Below are 14,570 nucleotides of genomic sequence, written 5' to 3' on the forward strand. Positions count from 1 at the left end.
TTCTATGTTTTGTTCTAGGAATCCTTCATTCTATGTTTCGTTTTAGGAGTCCTTCATTCTATGTTTCGTTTTAGGAGTCCTTCATTCTATGTTTTGTTCAAGGTGTCCTTCATTCTATGTCTTGTTCTAGGAGTCCTTCATTCTTGAGTCCTTCATTCTATGTTTTGTTCAAGGAGTCCTTCATTCTATGTCTTGTTCTAGGAGTCCTTCATTCTTGAGTCCTTCATTCTATGTTTGTTCAAGGAGTCCTTCATTCTATGTTTTGTTCTAGGAGTCCTTCATTCTATGTTTTGTTCTAGGAGTCCTTCATTCTATGTTTTGTTCTAGGAGTCCTTCATTCTATGCTTTGTTTTAGGAGTTGTTCTAGGAGTCCTTCATTCTACGTTTTGTTCTAGGAGTCCTTCATTCTATGTTTTGCTTTAGGAGTCCTTCATTCTATGTTTCGTTCAAGGAGTCCTTCATCTTATGTTTTGCTTTAGGAGTCCTTCATTCTATGTTTTGTTCAAGGAGTCCTTCATTCCATGTTTTGCTTTAGGAGTCCTTCATTCTATGTTTCGTTTTAGGAGTCCTTCATTCTATGTTTTGTTCAAGGAGTCCTTCATTCTTGAGTCCTTCATTCTATGTCTTGTTCTAGGAGTCCTTCGTTCTATGTTTTGTTCTAGGAGTCCTTCATTCTATGTCTTGTTTTAGGAGTCCTTCGTTCTATGTTTTGTTTCAGGAGTCCTTCATTCTATGTTTCGTTTTAGGAGTCCTTTATTCTATGTTTTGTTCAAGGAATCCTTCATTCTATGTTTTGTTCAAGGAGTCCTTCATTCTATGTTTTGTTCTAGGACTCCTTCATTCTATGTTTCGTTTTAGGAGTCCTTCATTCTATGTCTTGTTTTAGGAGTCCTTCATTCTATGTGTTTGTTTTAGGAGTCCTTCATTCTATGTCTTGTTTTATGAGTCCTTCATTCTATGTTTCGTTTTAGGAGTCCTTCATTCTATGTCTTGTTTTAGGAGTCTTTCATTCTATGTGTTTGTTTTAGGAGTCTTGTTTTAGGAGTCCTTCATTCTATGTCTTGTTTTAGGAGTCCTTCACTCTATGTTTTGTTCGAAGAGTCCGTCATTCTATGTTTTGTTCTAGGAGTCCTTCATTCAATGTCTTGTTCTAGGACTCCTTTATTCTATGTCTTGTTTTAGGAGTCCTTCATTCTTGAGTCCTTCATTCTATGTTTTGTTCTCGGAGTTCTGGAGTCCTTCATTCTATGTTTTGCTTTAGGAGTCCTTCGTTCTATGTTTCGTTCAAGGAGTCCTTCATCTTATGTTTTGCTTTAGGAGTCCTTCATTCTATGTCTTGTTTTAGGAGTCCTTCATTCTATGTTTTGTTCTAGGAGTCCTTCATTCTATGTTTTGTTCAAGGAGTCCTTCATTCTATGTTTTGTTCTAGGAATCCTTCATTCTATGTTTCGTTTTAGGAGTCCTTCATTCTATGTTTCGTTTTAGGAGTCCTTCATTCTATGTTTTGTTCAAGGTGTCCTTCATTCTATGTCTTGTTCTAGGAGTCCTTCATTCTTGAGTCCTTCATTCTATGTTTTGTTCAAGGAGTCCTTCATTCTATGTCTTGTTCTAGGAGTCCTTCATTCTTGAGTCCTTCATTCTATGTTTGTTCAAGGAGTCCTTCATTCTATGTTTTGTTCTAGGAGTCCTTCATTCTATGTTTTGTTCTAGGAGTCCTTCATTCTATGTTTTGTTCTAGGAGTCCTTCATTCTATGCTTTGTTTTAGGAGTTGTTCTAGGAGTCCTTCATTCTACGTTTTGTTCTAGGAGTCCTTCATTCTATGTTTTGCTTTAGGAGTCCTTCATTCTATGTTTCGTTCAAGGAGTCCTTCATCTTATGTTTTGCTTTAGGAGTCCTTCATTCTATGTTTTGTTCAAGGAGTCCTTCATTCCATGTTTTGCTTTAGGAGTCCTTCATTCTATGTTTCGTTTTAGGAGTCCTTCATTCTAGGTTTTGTTCAAGGAATCCTTCATTCTTGAGTCCTTCATTCTATGTCTTGTTCTAGGAGTCCTTCGTTCTATGTTTTGTTCTAGGAGTCCTTCATTCTATGTCTTGTTTTAGGAGTCCTTCGTTCTATGTTTTGTTTCAGGAGTCCTTCATTCTATGTTTCGTTTTAGGAGTCCTTTATTCTATGTTTTGTTCAAGGAATCCTTCATTCTATGTTTTGTTCAAGGAGTCCTTCATTCTATGTTTTGTTCTAGGACTCCTTCATTCTATGTTTCGTTTTAGGAGTCCTTCATTCTATGTCTTGTTTTAGGAGTCCTTCATTCTATGTGTTTGTTTTAGGAGTCCTTCATTCTATGTCTTGTTTTATGAGTCCTTCATTCTATGTTTCGTTTTAGGAGTCCTTCATTCTATGTCTTGTTTTAGGAGTCTTTCATTCTATGTGTTTGTTTTAGGAGTCTTGTTTTAGGAGTCCTTCATTCTATGTCTTGTTTTAGGAGTCCTTCACTCTATGTTTTGTTCAAGAAGTCCTTCATTCTATGTTTTGTTCTAGGAGTCCTTCATTCTATGCTTTGTTTTAGGAGTCCTTCATTCTTGAGTCCTTCATTCTATGTTGTGTTCAAGGAGTCCTTCATTCTATGTTTCGTTTTAGGAGTCCTTCATTCTATGTTTCGTTTTAGGAGTCCTTCATTCTTGAGTCCTACATTCTATGTCTTGTTTTAGGAGTCCTTCATTCCATGTTTTGTTCAAGGAGTCCTTCATTCTATGTTGTGTTCAAGGAGTCCTTCATTCTATGTTTTGTTCAAGGAGTCCTTCATTCTATGTTTTGTTCTAGGAGTCCTTCATTCTATGTTTTGTTTTAGGAGTCCTTCATTCTATGTTGTGTTCAAGGAGTCCTTCATTCTATGCTTTGTTTTAGGAGTCCTTCATTCTATGTTTTGTTCAAGGAGTCCTTCATTCTATGTTTTATTCAAGGAGTCCTTCATTCTATGTTTTGTTCAAGGAGTCCTTCATTCAATGTGTTGTTCTAGGAGTCCTTCATTCTAAGTTTTGTTCAAGGAGTCCTTCATTCTATGCTTTGTTTTAATGTTCCCTCTAATTTCTTTCCTCTGTGTGCGGCAGTGGAGGGTCTCTGTGCGCTGCAACCATGGCTATGTGCGCCAGAAACCAGACCGCGCGTGTGCGCGGCGCCAAATGTCACCCAGAACGTTTACTTTAAAAAGTGAAAAGATGGTGCATTTTCACACATACAGTGCCACAATAAGTGTCTTAAGGGCAGTTTCTAAATTGGATAAACACGCCATGACATGAATTGGTTACACAGGCAAGTACACTTCAAGTTTAGAAAAGCACAAGACTTAAACGGTGGTACCATCATAAGATTTTAATAAATATTCTTAACTTGAGCACTGTTAATTGGGTGGGGAAATGTTGGGAGCCTATACAATATCACATACAGACAATAAGGGAGACATGTCAAGTGGCATCACTAGAGGGGTGACAGGGTTGCTTTTCACGGCGATCTTTGGCATTTTTCCAGTGGTGATAAACTCGATCTAGGTCAACTTTCCCGTTCAGGAGGTTGCCTTTGTCCTCATCAGCATATCCAAATGCTTCTGCTCTAGTCTATTCCTCAATTTACTCTTGATAGTATTCATGAGGCTGAATCCTCGTTCACAATCTGCACTAGATGCTTGAAACGTTGCGCAGACATCAACAAGCTGAGCCACCACACTATACTGAGTAGCATTGCGTACAGTGAAATTCACCATGTCTTGAAAGGTGGTAAATAACCCACCCTTTACATGTTCTGCCACCACATATTTATAGTCTCTGTATTGTCGAACAACATCATCTGGTGTTTCACAATCACCCAGGACCAAGACATTTTTATACTTTTCTACAAGTCTTTGTATATTCTCAGTCCCAAAATCAAAATGTGATTGTGCGGCCATTGCCTGGATTTCAAAACTTGCCCATTCTTTCAGCTCATCTTCAGGGAACCTTTTTTGCACGTGCTCACAAAGAAGGGAAACAAAAGACAAAATAGGCCCACTGTCAAACTCTTGCCTTTCCTTGTACAACACCATCAGATCTCTTACATTGCTGCTCCAAAAGACAGTGTCCCCCAAATACTGTTGCTTAACTTGGCCAAACTTTGCTCTTGCATACTGTACAGCTTCGACAGTAGTCAGAGAACTTTTTTGGAATAGTTTGCACAAAGATGCAAATTCACCCAGAATGTCATTACGTACTGCAAGTGAAACATGGTAGTTGGAGTTTGATAGCTTTTTATAACAATATTTAGCAACTGGATCATTCTCCTCAACTTTCTCATGCTCAAAGTACTTAAGAACAGCCTCGTAATTACGAATTAGTGCACCAACAGCAAAATGCCTTGAAAGCCACCGGACTTCATTCAGTGGTCGAAAAGAGACCACTTCACATTCAGTGACCAATGCAATTTCATCCAGCTTGGACTTCCTTGCTGGAGATCTGGAGAACACAGTGTAGACAGTCCTCAATAATGTCTCCATCTCTTTAACCATTGGAACCCTTTTCCAGGCATCATCAACTCCCAAATCTTCTCGATGGGCGACACAATGCTGCTCAACTAGATGAGGTATGGATTGTTTAAGGCGAGTAGCAACACCATTATTCTTACCCAGCATCACGGACGCACCATCAGATGTGAACATGACCATTTTCATAAGGTCCAGTTCATTGGCAGTGTAGAATTCTTTCATAGGAGCAGTGATCGCCTCAGCATTGCAACTAGTCAGCTTCACTATGCCCCCAAACTGTGTTTTGTGCTCTGTTGATGTTACTGGTCGGAACTTGAAGTACAGGATGAGCATTTTTGAAACAGAAATATCTGTGCTCTCATCAGTTATCAATGTGTGATACAAAGCGTGCCGAAGTTCTGCCACAGCTTCACAGTGTATCACGCTATTGATGGCCTCAAGGAACTCAAAGGCATAGATCTTGGTCCTCCAGCTGTCTGGTATCTTGACATACAAAGCTAGGTGGTCATGGATGTCTTGTACAGATAACATTGAAGTATTCATCTTGACTGCCAGCAGCATGTTGTTGATGAGAACCTTTATCTCTTCAGGCACAGATCTTTGGCGTTCACCTACTTCCATTCTATTTGCTTTGTCAGTGGCAGTTTCTGTCAGCATTGCCCGCACTCCAAAACCAAACCTGGCAGCAGCACTTCTGTTTCTCAAGATCACCATGGCAGACTCGTGTACTTTGCTAAGTAGATGGTGTTTCATGTAATCCAGGTTCCAGCCATCACTCCATTTCTTCCCTGTGGAAAAGTCCCCAACAATCTTGGCTTCGGCACATGCTTTGCAAATCAAGCCCACGTCTGGACTGTATTGGAAAAGTTCCCCGATTTGAACGCAAACCTTGCTTCGTGATTTCTGCGTCTCAGCCTCCACAATTTCCTTCATCCACTCTTCCTTGAATACAAGGCAACATTTCTTCCTTTGTGGTGAAGCACCGCACTCTCCCAAAGTGACAGCTTTGCGCTTGAACATTTCCGTGCCCGCCGGTTTGAACCTGCTGTGCCACAAAGCCTGCAAGATAAGGGAACATGGCTTACGTTGACGCCTAGCTCATGAATGCAATCTGTTGTTATAGTACAATGTCCAAGATGCACCACAGTTTAACTCTACCAAACAATGACCTCTTCTGCTTGAACTCACGTACACCTGTGTCAATGTATGGGGTTCTGGCTGCGAAACCTGCAACAGAAGAAAACATGGGTAAGTATATTATACTACAAGGATGAAGATGCTCCACAGTTTAACTCTACCAAACAATGACCTCTCCTGCTTGAACTCACGTACGCCTGTGTGAATGTGTGGGGTTCTGGCTGCGAAGCCTGCAACAGAAGATGCACTACTTTAACTCTAGCAAACAATTACCTGTTTGTTCTGCCTGTACTCCCGTCTGCCTGTGCAATTGTATTCGTAGTACGGTCTCCCAAACCTGCAAAAGAAAAGGGGTGCAGATTGTGATTCTATTTACCCAGCAACCCCCAACCCAACGAGGAACGTACACAGAATTACCTTGTCTTTGTGGGTACTCGCACCTGACCACTCCTATCCAAATACCTTACAGAGTGGAAACCTGCAACTGAAGACAAGATCATCAGCAAACGCTTGAAGAATCACAAACTATGAATGGGACCGGTCTAGAGACCCCAATAGAAGAATTGACCAAATAATTACCTGGGATTCCAGTCCAGGACAAACAGGCGTGTGCCAATGTGTTTCATTATTAGTATGATGTAAACAGTACAAGAGTAATTTGAAAAAAATAAACACATGGGCACACAAAAACAAACTCTAATTACTAATGATTTTAGTATTTTATATTGGAAGAGTTTGCCAAAAACAGGAACATGTAATGGGAAGGTTGGTGCTGCATCTCGGTGATTAACTTTTAAATAGTTAGTTTTCTTTCACAGTACAAGGCTCCTGCCAGGGCCAGAGTGGTTTCAGACCAGTCCCCATACAGTGCACACTAAGTGCAGTGAGTGGCCTCTCTCCCCCCCCCCCCCAAGAAACGTAGGAATCAATGGTGCATTCTACAACACATGTATTATTATATATTGACTTTTATTAGCTTTTAAGGAATAGTAAATGACAATCTTACAATGCACCAGCCTACAACAATCTTTGTTGCGATTCCTCAATGATTCCCTTAATATCACCCTTCAACGGTACCTCTCATTCCTCTGTCGCATGTATTTCATTTGTTTTATAGCATCTCCCATACCAGTGGTTCCCAAACTTTTCACTCCTGAGGACCCCCATTGAGTCACTACTGGCAGCTGGGCCCCCCCAGGCAATTTGTAAGATTTAAATGTCAAACATTAAAACTAATTCGAAGAAGAAAAAACCCACACGTGTGTGCATCAAACAGACTAGACTTAAATTACTAAAGATTTTAGTACTTTTATATTAAAATATTTGCAAAAATAGAAAAATCCTAATGGGAAGGTTGGTGCTGCATCTCGCGACTAACTTTCCATTGTTTGGTTTTAGTTCACAGCCGGAGGATCCTGCTCCTGCCGAGGCTGGACTGGAAACTTAAAGCTGCTCTGCCAAATGTTGGCAGACTAGTCCCTATACAGTGCACACCAAGTGAGCCTGACCACTACAAAGGGGGCATTGGAGGCCTCTCCCCCAAGAAAATTTTGGGGTAAATTGTGCATTTAACAACAAATTTGTCATTATATATTGAATTGAAATGATGACATTACTATGCACCAGCATACAACAATCTCTTGTCAATCTTCATCGATTCCCTCACTACTACCCTCCAACAGCTCCTCTCATCTCTCCAAAGCCCCACTGTCACATGTCTTTAATTTGTTTTATAGCACCTTTCATACCACTGTAGGGTGTCAGAGCACTTTACATCACACACATAGAGAGACAATGAATCATACGTCCGTAAATCAGTGACTAGAAAATGTTACATAAGGCAAAGGGAACTACAAGGTGTAGGATTCACAAGTCATCCATACTGGTAGGCATTTTGTAAGAGTGCTTGGTCTGGAGAGCACAAACTCAACCTCCAGAACATAACACAGGGGTTCGTATTGACTTTACTAATAAGGATTTATTTCTAACCAAACAAACCTTTTTAGCAGCATCGGGTTAATGAAAGACTGTGAAAAAGCATAATTTACTAACTTGTACCACGCGTTTGCTTGCTGCTCTTTGATGTCAGTTCATAGCTCACTGTGCTAAATGCGATTGGAACTTGTGAACTGCATAATAACAAAAGAGTCTCTGTGGCAAAAGCAGGAACTGACTGAGCTATGCACAAAACAAAATACTGTTTTTTTTAAAATGCGTGGTAGACATTTTTTGCAGCAGGCATATTAACAATCTGGGCTTCCTGAGATGACTCAAAGCTGCCACTGGACAAACCTCCTATCTCTCTGCAGCAGGTACATTAATCACTGGAGTTATCTTGACCCTTTTATTGCTGCCCAAAAACTGCTGTTTATACAAGGAACTTTGCATTGCTTTTAAAACTGCTGCCTGCGGACCCCCCTGGGTGTGTGTCACGGACCCCTGGGGGTCCGTGGACCCCAGTTTGGGAACCACTGTCTCATACCATTGTAGGATGTCAGAGCACTTTACATCACACACACAGAGACAATGAATCATGTGTGTAAATCAGTGTAGAGAAAATGCTACATACAAAGGGGACTACAAGGTGTAGGAGTCACATGTCATTCACACTGGTAGGCATTTTTAAAGAGTGCTTGTCTGGAAAAGCACAAATTCAGGATTCGGAACATGACACAGTGGTTAGCATTGACTTTCACAATAAATATGTATTTCCACCCAAACAAACCCCTTTAGCAGCATCAGGATAATGAAAGACCGGGAAAAACATACATTACTAATTTGTACCATGCAATGTGTAAGCAGATCTTTGATGGCAGTTCATAGGTCACTGTGCTAGATTAGGATTGTCTCTTATGAGCTGCAGAGTAACAAAAGAATCTATGTGACAAAAGCAGTAACCAACTGACCTATGCACAGAAAATACATGGTGTGCGTTCTTTGCAGCAGGGATATTAACCCTCTGTGCTACATGAGATTATTGAAACCTGCCCTATGCCTCCCCATGTGCCCGTCCACCCCTCCGCCCCCACGTGCTACTGTCCCACTGCTTTTCTTTTTCCTGCTGCATCACTGCTGTCCCTTCGTTGACTCCCATGTATAAAACATGACACGTCAATGAGACGTACATTTTTTGGAACAGACATGGCGCTGGCAGCAGGCTGGCACTCTCCCAAAAGATGACAAACAGTTCTTTTCAGCCACAGAGCGTGACCTGAAAATGGGTCAGTGTACAGACGAAGTCACCGGACATGCAAGTTAACACCAGGCAAGAGCTGCCAGGAAAACAAACAGTTTTATTGGTAGACAGCAGAGTCCACCAAGAAATCTGCCACGGGAGGCAACATCTAACTTGCTGTAAAAAAGCAACACGCAAACACTGGTACATGGTAGGAGTACCTGTGTGCGACATCTTGCAGGTATTGGAGCGCTTTAAATAAACACCGTCTTTACATTACATATTCAGGCACAGGGAGATTAAGTGATTTGCCAGGATGTGGACGCGACCTCGAGGCTCGAACTCTGGCCTCTGGCCCCAAAGTTGCTGCCTGAAATAGTCCCTGCACCGCGCTTTACTAACAAAAAGAGTAGAGCCAGTTTCAAAATACAGCGTGTACTTTCTGAAAGTACACGCTGTGTTTTTAAACTGGCTCTACTCTTTTGTTAGTAAAGCGCGGTGCGGGGACGATTGTGGCCTCTTGTTTAAGTATTGATGGTAATCACAGCCCGTGAAGGGGCTCCAATAACCATCAATACTTAAACAAGAGGCCACAATCGTCCCTGCACCGCGCTTTACTAACAAAAGAGTAGAGCCAGTTTAAAAACACAGCGTGTACTTTGGTACACGCTGTGATTTTAAACCGACTCTACTGTTTTGTTAGTAAAGCGCGGGGACAATTGTGGCCTTTTGTTTAAGTATTGATGGTAATCGGAGCCCCTTCACGGGCTGTGATTACCATCAATACATAAACAAGAGGCCACAATCAGCCCCGCGCTCTGCAGCCACATGCCCCCGAGCCCCCCGCAAGCCGCCACTAGCCGTCCCAAGCCGCCACAAGCCCCCCCCAAGCCGCCACAAGTCCACAAGCCCTCAAGCCCCAACAAGCCCCCAAGCCCCCTTACCTGCACTCTCCACGACTCCTCGCCGGCACCGCTGAAAAAAGTGCCTGGTTTTCACGCCGCCCGCTACTTAAAGCGGCGGCGCGGCCGGCGCCTCTCTCCGCCGGGACATCCTGGAATCGTTGTGCGCGCTCCACATCCGGGAGTTCGCGCTGACGTCGGGGAAAGTGCACACGCGCCCGCGCGCGCCTTAAAGGGAACGTAGTTTAGGAGTCCTTCATTCTATGTTTTATTCAAGGAGTCTTTCATTCTATGTTTTGTTCGAGGAGTCCTTCATTCTATGTTTTTAGGAGTCCTTCATTCAATGTTTTGTTCAAGGAGTCCTTCATTCTATGTTTTGTTCAAGGAGTCCTTCATTCTATGTCTTGTTCTACGACTCCTTTATTCTATGTCTTGTTTTAGGAGTCCTTCATTCTTGAGTCCTTCATTCTATGCTTTGTTTTAGGAGTTTTTCATTCAATGTTGTGTTCAAGGAGTCCTTCATTCTATGTTTTGTTCAAGGAGTCCTTCATTCTATGTTGTGTTCAAGGAGTCCTTCATTCTATGCTTTGTTTTAGGAGTCCTTCATTCAAAATCAAATCAAATCAAATCAAATCAGCTTTATTCGATTAAAAGTAATTAATTATAAAAGCAAGAGTACACAATACATAAAACAATACACAAATTACATTAAAATTGATTCCTAAGTTTGTACATAGACTTTAAAAATGCACTAACAGAGGCCATGATGTAGACTGACTCTAACATTTGCAGGGCTATAAACGCTGGTTGACAGTGTCTCAAGCCAAAAGATTACAAAACCGGGAGGATCCACCTTTTCCTAGGGATAGAATAAAATTTACACAAGAACATAACATGTAATGTAGATTGGGTCGATACTTCATCACATGGGCAATTACATAGGGATTTGGACCAATCGTTCTGATCAGGGAAACTTAGTAGCCAATGAAAAATTCCCAAGCGGAAACGAACTAACAAAAATCTATCAAAATCACCAAAAACAATTGTAATGTAGGGTTGAATCGTTAAGTGGGTGAGTATCAGCTGGTGTGCCTGTACAGAGGTCTTCTTCAATTCTGTCACCAATCTACGGTCATTTAAATGGCCCATGCACAATCTTTTCAAGTCCCTTCTTGCAATTAAACGGAAAGTGGTAGGATCATTAAAAATACTCCTGATGGTCTAGGTTCTGAAAAAAGGATTTAATGTATACTAGCCATCTGATCCTCAACACCCCTTCTAGCTTCATGAGGTCTAAAGTAATAGAACGATTCAGAGACAAATTTTCCGAAGTCCAGATCCTATGCCATTCTAGTATCGGTTGTATTTTTATAGTATCCTCCAAGTAAACGATACCCAATTCTGCGAGGCATATATATGTTGATGTGGAGTCTGGTACGGCCAATAAAAACCTTAGGAACTTGTTTTCCACGACCTGTAAAGAAGTAACATCAACAATCCCCCAGACACCAGCTCCATAAGTGGCAACAGACACACATTTGGCATTGTAAATTTTTAGCAACTCAAACGGGGGCCTCCTACCCAGTTTCTTGCTAAAATTAGAAAGGGCAACAATCACAGTTCTAGCAAACAGGATCCTCCTAGCTTTCACTGCTTGTTGCCAACTAGAATTGTGGTCAAACAGTATGCCCAGATAAGAGAACGTTTTAGTGTATTCAGTGGACATATTGTATACGAACATATTCTTTGGCCTCTTGTTCTTACTATTACCACTGATCATAGCAAAAGTTTTGGAAACATTTATAGGCAGACCTAGGTTTGACATGAAATTCGCAAAAGAAGACATTAGTCTTTGTAAAGCCAGAGGCGTGCGAGCCATTAACACGGCGTCATCAGCATATAACAATGCCGGAATAGATCTCGTTTCTATCTGAGGTAGGTCTCCACAATTTTGTACTAAATGTTTTTCCAGGCCATTAATGTATAAGGTAAAAAGGAAAGGAGCGAGAACACAGCCCTGTCTCACTCCTTTTCCTATCTTAAAATCAGTAGTACATTGGCCCCCTACCCCATAGTGTACCCTTGCCTTGGCCCCTACATAAAGCTGTTTAAGGAAAGAAACTATTAAAGAGTCCACACCTAAATCTTCTAAAATTTTCCACAACTTAGTGTGGACAACACAGTCGAACGCTGATGATAAATCAACAAAAATTAAATATAAATTACCCCTTTTTGCCTCCGTGTACTTGTTGATTAAAAGATTTAAATTAAGACCCTGATCCACTGTCCCCATACCCTTGCGAAATCCATATTGTGTATCACAAATTATTCCCAAATCCTCTGCCAAATCTTGTAGCCTATTAAGTATGACTCTTCCAACAATTTTCACGGAAGAGTCTAACAGGGAAATAGGGCGGTAACAGTCCGGGTTAGCTCTATCTCCTTTTTAAAAAATGGGGACTAAAATAGAAATTAACCATGTTGGTGGGAAACCATACAAACTACATGCGTTAAAATATAATGTTAAAAGCGGTCCCCACAACTCAATGTTATATTTAAAAAGATCTGCTGGAATACCGTCTGGCCCTGGTGCCTTACCCCCTTGACTAACTAATATAGCATCAGTTACTTCCTGAAGTTCAAAAACTAAGTACTCCTTGTATTCTAACCCCTGAAATGGCGGCTCGATTGCGGGTAGCCCTAATACTTCCGAGGCGACAGTTGGACAGTTATAGAGATTTGTATAATGACTGATCCAGTCTTGTTCAGGGATTGCAATCTCTATACTGGCCCTGTCTATATCGACCAAGAACGGAGCGTTCACGGCCTTCCAAAAAGCTGAGGAGTCACGCAACACGGATGCATCATGCAATGCTGACCACATCTCCCTTTTTAACTCATTTTTCCTATTTTTTAGCACCAATTTGTACTCCCTCCTTGCTTTACTAATATCAATTTGATTTTTGTTTATGGCATGGAGCGCATGTTTGAACTTTGAATATGCTTGGGTGCACTGGTGATCGAACCATCCTGACTTCGTAGGTTTGCTTCTGTTAGTTTCAACAAAAAGGGCCTTCTTAATGGATGCTGCGATTACTACAAAGTTCTCCGCGATATCTCTTTGATCGCCCTGGTCGTTTAGGCAATGTACAATGTTAGCATAGCAATCTCTGACGATTTTACCCATAACTTCTTCTTGGTTCACACTCACCCAATTTAGTGCATATCCATTCTGCCTACTGAGTTTAATATTACCAACATTATTAATATTTCTATCGTTCTTTCTAATGCGTTGGCGTTGCACCATCAAACTTATGCTTAATGGGAAATGGTCACTTAAGACTAAATTCATCACCCTAGAAGAATGTCTATTAGACAGCAAAATAAAATCTATTGTGGAGAAGACACCACGACCGTTAAAAGTTGGGCAGAAGGGTCTCATAGGAGTAGTTAGCATGTTACCGAAGCCCATGTCCTGTGTTAGTAGCATATCGTTAAAGAGATCCCCTTGTATTGTGTGAGCAAAATGCGGAAAGCCTTCTTCATCATTAACGTCATGCATTAGGCCACAAATCCCTTTTCCTGTATATTGACATAGTGAACAATTAAAATCTCCCCCCCACAAAATAACTACATCCTTGTCCATTGCATCCTGAAGCCTTACTAGTCCACCCATCAAAGACTTCAGGATACTTGCAAACTGTGACTGTGGGTCCTTCCTTCAATGTTTTGTTTCAGGAGTCCTTCATTCTAGATTTTGTTCTAGGAGTCCTTCTTTCTATGTTTCGTTTAAGAGTCCTTCATTCTATGTTTCGTTTAAGAGTCCTTCATTCTTGAGTCCTTCATTCTATGTTTTGTTTTAGGAGTCCTTCATTCTATGTTTTGCTTTAGGAGTCCTTCATTCTATGTTTCATTCAAGGAGTCCTTCATTCTATGTTTTGCTTTAGGAGTCCTTCAGTCTATGTTTTGTTCAAGGAGTCCTTCATTCTATGCTTTGTTTTAGGAGTCCTTCATTCTATGTTTTGTTCAAGGAGTCCTTCATTCCTGAGTCCTTCATTCTATGTCTTGTTTTAGGAGTCCTTCATTCTATGTTTTGTTCAAGGAGTCCTTCATTCTATGTTTTGTTCAAGGAGTCCTTCATTCTATGCTTTGTTTTAGGAGTCCTTCGTTCTATGTTTTGTTCAAGGAGTCCTTCATTCTATGTTTCGTTCTAGGAGTCCTTCATTCTTGAGTCCTTCATTCTATGTTTTGTTTTAGGAGTCCTTCATTCTGTTTTTAGGAGTCCTTCATTCTATGTTCAAGGAGTTCTTCATTCTATGTCTTGTTTTAGGAGTCCTTCATTCTATGTTTCGTTCTAGGAGTCCTTCATTCTAAGTTTTGTTCAAGGAGTCCTTCATTCTATGTTTTGTTCAAGGAGTCCTTCATTCTATGTTTTGTTCAAGGAGTCCTTCATTCTATGCTTTGTTTTAGGAGTCCTTCGTTCTATGTTTTGTTCAAGGAGTCCTTCATTCTATGTTTCGTTCTAGGAGTCCTTCATTCTTGAGTCCTTCATTCTATGTTTTGTTTTAGGAGTCCTTCATTCTATGTTTTGTTCTAGGAGTCCTTCATTCTACATCTTGAGAAGGTATAAAGTATTTCAAACACACCTGTCGTTGGTACAACAAATAAGGGCCAAAGGTCCTGCAACCTACAAGTATCAGTAATTAGTTGTATGTAATTTGAAATAGTCAATAAGTCTTATTTTTTAATATTCTTCTAAGGCTCAGCACCTGGAGGTTTCCCTGGTGCACCGCTTCGGATTTGTGGTTCCCTTTTAATACTCATTCTGCCTGAGCATCGATCTGGCG

The sequence above is a fragment of the Triturus cristatus genome, chromosome 7 (genome assembly GCF_964204655.1).
Source record: "Triturus cristatus chromosome 7, aTriCri1.1, whole genome shotgun sequence".
NCBI lineage: Eukaryota > Metazoa > Chordata > Amphibia > Caudata > Salamandridae > Triturus > Triturus cristatus.